A 5,395-nucleotide genomic window follows, 5' to 3' on the forward strand; every position below is an offset into this window, starting at 1 on the left:
TAAGAACGCATTTCAAGGTACAAAAGTACGGGGTGTAACATCCTTCCCCCTTTAGAATATTCGTCCTCGAATGTGAACCAAAACCTTCCTCAAGATCTTATACAGACTATATGGAGAGTTTTTCTGCTCCATTGCAATAACATATACTTTCATCGAGCCATCACTATCAGAGTCCCAAAGGTTGGGATTACCTGTAGTGTAAGGGGTAGTACGGATACCTGTATTTCATTTCCTCTTCAGCTTTCCCAGGTCATTTCTTCACAAAATATTTTTCTACCACAACACCTTGATGGAAGCTACATCCTTAGTTCACAATCTCCTACTCCACCGATCCAGGATGGCGATAGGTTTCTTCTCGTAGGATAACTCCTCTATGACCTGGATATCCTTTATGGGATATACTCGGTTGGATTACCAACAGACTTATGAAGCATTGATACATGGAAGACTGGATGTATTGCTTTCAGATTCGCTGGCAAGTCGTTGGCAACCTTGTCTATTCGATGGAGGATCTGATACGGCCAATGTATCTGGGACTAAAGTCCCCTTTCCTGCTGGATCTCATTACTTTCTCTATGTCGGGTACCTTCAGAAATGCCCAATCATTAACTTGAAACTCTAGAAGTCGACATCGATTACCTACGTATGACTTCTGTCGACTCTGAGCTACTATCACTCTCTCTTAAATAAGATTCACCTTCTTGATGGCTTATTGAACCACACTTGGGCCCATTAGTCGCATTTTACCAACATCAACCCACTAATTGATGACCTACTCTTTTTGCCATACCAAGTTTCTTCCGGGGCCATCTGAAGACTATAATGATAGTTTATGTAGTAAATACTCTTGATAGGTAGTAGGAAATTATCCAAGCTACCTTTGGAGTCAACCGTATAGGCTCGCAACACCTCTTCTAGCGTTTAGCTAGTAAGCTTAGTCTTTCCTTCGGTCTGAGGGTACAATGGTGTACGAAGACCTATCTGTCTTCCCAATCTCTTCTTGGACTGATCTGTAGCAGTTAACTGTAACTCAAGCTCCTTCGTTTAAGACAATAGCTATGGGAACTCCGTAAAGTCTCACCACTCTGTTGACCTATAATTTTACACAATCTCGACTAGACAAGTAGTCTTTGATTGAAGGAACATGGGCTGATATTATTAATCTCCGGATAATATTTCATATGGAATTATCTGTCCAGGGAGTGCAAAGTGAGTCTTGTAGCCAGGGTTGTATTGTGGAATCTTTGACCCAGTGTATTACTTCTTTCCTCCATTAGATGACATCAACTGGTACCCTTACCTTTTTGGGTTTTGTTCTGCTACCAAGCGGTGTCAAATTTCCCCCACACAATGACCCCCATAGCTGTTCTATATTTTTCTTGTCACTAGCTGGTATTATATTGAAGAACTATGACATACAAGTGCGCTATCTATTAGTAATTGGCTAATTCTTCTTATTTTGCTTAAGCTCTTTTACAATTCTCGTATCTTAACTTATAACACTCTAGGTACATAATCTTGTGTCGTTTCTTCGCCGCTAGTTTGGATTCTCCCATCTTGTGTGATCATAAAAACACTAATGCACCGAATCCCACCAAAATTCCGAAGTTAAACATGCTTGGGTGAGTGTAGTACTAGGATGGGTGACCCCCCGGGAAGTCCTCGTGTCACATTCCATTGCCGTCCTTGCAATAATGTGTGAAGGCACTCATCTTAGCCCAAGATTTACCTTAATATTTTCTTGCTAGTCTTTATATTTTGCCTTGCCCTCTCTTCTTCTCTCTTACAACCGGTGTCGGGGTAGATTTTTAATTCAACCATGACTATGTCCTTTTTGGCTATTTGATTTAACTTCTCTTTGTATTACTCTATAACGTCTCCAAAATATCATAACTCATTTTCATCATGTAATCCTCCGCATGGTCTTATGCTGTATATAACTATTCGTAGGTTTTACAACTACTCTTATACGACTGGTATGAGGTAAACATATTTTTTTGTCTCCTGGCCCGTCTTGCTTTACATATCGGCTTCACACTAGGACTTGCTCGTGCTAACACTATTTTGTCCTACTTCTTTCTTTTCTTCCTTTACATACTCCTTGTCTCTTCATGTCCTACCGTAGGAGATTCTCTATTCTCCTTGCTACTTGTATGTCCCGATATTAGGGACCAATGACGCTATTGCCATATCTTAATCTTTACTCAAACACGACCCTACTACTCTTTTTGCGTCCCTTAGTTTGCTCAGTCCTACTCTCTTATCGTATTTACTCCTTTTTGTAGGCACCCATGATTCTTCGCATGGTCTCAGATACCGCGGCTTCTATCTATTTATTATTGGCCTTGAGCTCTTGCTAACTCATGCCAGTATAGGATCTTACTTGAAATTTAAGCGGTCCTGTTAACATGTGACAGTGTCAGTTGATTTCCTCTCACGCTTGTATTTCTCTTGTCCACTTCCCCCCTTTAGGGTGTACCCATGTCATCCTCTATTTATTTTCAACTGTTCATACACATATGATTCTGTTCCAACACATTTGACATACTTTACCATGTCTATACCTTCTGTTAACTAATCTATACTTTAGGTTTCTCGGGTGCTCAGAATTCTCAATAACTAGTACCCAATCTAGTCCAAGTACTGGTACTCGAGTCATATAACTAATGTAGTAGTTTAGCCGAAGCCATATTTCATTCATCCCAATCAGTATGTCACTAGTGCTTATAATCGTGTTTGATTCTCCATTCGGGGCACTTATACTCTGATGACACGTGTCTCACATTTTGTTTATCATATTTTTTTCTCAATGGATACCACTTGTTCCTTTGATAATTTCACAATGCCTCAGTTATTTTACAATTTCTATTCCCTATCTTCGAGGGATCCCACTATTTTCCAAAGTGGAGGTACATATACACAATACCCTTCTCTACTTCATGAGATTTCATCCTTATCGTTACCGTGGATACGATCTCTCAAGATATGTTACAACCGTATATCTCATTCTCATTGTATCTTCAAAAACAAATTCGGCAGAGTTTCCTCTATATTCCTTACTATCCCAAACCTGCACTCAGTAAATACCAACAATGCCTCATAGGGCCAACATATATATATTCATATCACCGCCATACAGGGCACCCAATATAACCAATATTATAAAATAATAAACTTACCTCGTATGTCCAACTCGAACTGCACCCATTACACTTTCCTGTCTATTTTTCCCTTCAATCTTCGACTTTACCTTTTAATCATATTTCAATCTTCTTACCTTATCCAGCATGCCTCCTTCACCCTATTACTTACATGTATACTGGGTAGCTTCCAATATAATCGGTCATTTTCTTCTGTCGATATCGTTCTTCAGTTGAAACCAAATGCTAGAAAAAAGGAATTTCATGTCCTATGGCTAGGCTCTATCGTACGATCTAAGATAAGAAAAGAAGATAACATCCTAAATGTCCTGTAGCCTTCTGTTTATGGATATGGTGTACAACACACTGATAAATAAGACTCTACTAGACACGGTCTGTAGACATTCCAAGAAAAGACCGCTCTGATATCACTTTTGTCATGACCCAATCCCGTAGGCCGTGACGGGTGCCAGAACTAGACACTAGCGTGTACTCTTGCTAACTCTAAGGAAACCTGTCTCCTATTTGAGTCATAGCGTACCAACAGGCAAGACAATATATATAAGCCAACGAGGCTATCATAACATATAGGCACAACTGTTCACACATACATATACAACCCACATACATGTCCACAGACCTCTAAGAGTAAGAACAGTAACATAAGGTGGGATAGGGCCCCCGCTGTACCCGTGAACAAATAAATATATACATCAAGGGTTAATACCAAAACTAGGCTCCAGCACAATGGAGCGCTTCTGAACTGCTGAGTGGAACTCCTACGTAGACGGATCCCCAAGGTGTGTATCTGTACCTACGAGCATGAACGCACCCTCCGCCCTCGAAAAAAGGGAGTTCAGTACAACATATGTACTGAGTATGTAAAGCATAGACATCATAAGGAAATTACAGTCGACTTAGGGATGCAGGGGGCAAGTATAACATTTAACCATTTATCGTACTCACATCGTATAAAAGAAAGTCATATATATTACCATCGCGTACTGTTCCTGGCCCGTTAGGGGACTCGGTGTATCATCTACATCATTATGTCATCATAAGAACATATATATTATTAGCGCCGTGGAATGTACAACCCGATCTATGTATATAATAAGTACATGCCGAGGAACGTACGGCCCAATCCATACATCGTATAATAATATCGAGGAATGATGGCCTGATCAATATATCATATAATAATGCTGAGGAATATTTGGTCCGATCCATATATTATATAGTAATGCCGAGGAATGTTCAGTATGATCCACATATCATATAGTAATGTCGAAGAACGTTCGGTACGATCCACATATCATATAGTAATGCCGAGGAACATTCGGTCTGATCCATATATCATATAATAATGATTACATTATAGCTGGATTGGGACTATGTGAAAGATGTATTACAGTATACACGAATAAAGTAGTGAGTAACCATATACAATCTAAATCATTATCAGAGACTCGACAAAATAAGACGATTAAGCAATCGTCTGAGGATCTGAATAGTAGTGTATTCATCTCGAGTGTCTTCTAAATGCCATTGAGACCTATATCACTTAGGACCTCGGAGACCCAAGACATGTACTAAAGTAATACTAACAGTTCATAGAATCAGGAATACCCGTGGTCACATAGTCCTTAGGACTAGGAGCTTGTGCATCCCGTACTTCTCAACCTATGGAGTTCAAGGAAAGTAGTTCAACTTACTACAAGAGTTTGATATTAAGAAGTGGATAAGAGATACAGATTACATTTAGCACTTAAAAGTGGAGTTACCCCAGAGCTCGTATCACATTTTACTTACAATTAGGACATGCCAAAGGAAGAGAAAGAATAATCTTTACCTAGCCTCTACTTTTCCTCAAGGAGTCATCATTTACATATATCGTACCCGGCCCATCATGGGCTCGGTATCATAACCTTATTATTGAATTACCTTACCATCATAGTACCACACTTATGTCAAAGACATATCAAGAGAAAAGAAGGGTAGCTCTACGTACTTATGCCAAAATATGCCAAGAGAAAGCTTCACATACCTTTTTTGGGATTAATTGAAATCCGGCTTACCTTGATACCTACTTAATCTATTTGACATGAAATTAATACTTAGATTAATAGTATTTTACTTTCCTATATCCCACTCTACAACCAAGTACTAATAGGAGTCATTTCCTTATCCATTACCCTCGACTAGTTTGATACTAGTTACGATGCTACCGAAAATCGAGCAGCATTTCCCCTGTA

At 39.4% G+C, this 5,395-nt stretch overlaps 1 pseudogene; it reads left to right on the forward strand.

Moving 5' to 3' along the window:
- The first annotated feature begins 1,557 nt into the window (after positions 1–1,557).
- Positions 1,558–1,676, forward strand: LOC129875302 (5S ribosomal RNA; annotated as a pseudogene).
- Positions 1,677–5,395: the final 3,719 nt, after the last annotated feature.

Source organism: Solanum dulcamara, chromosome 11, assembly GCF_947179165.1.
Source record: "Solanum dulcamara chromosome 11, daSolDulc1.2, whole genome shotgun sequence".
Classification (NCBI taxonomy): domain Eukaryota; kingdom Viridiplantae; phylum Streptophyta; class Magnoliopsida; order Solanales; family Solanaceae; genus Solanum; species Solanum dulcamara.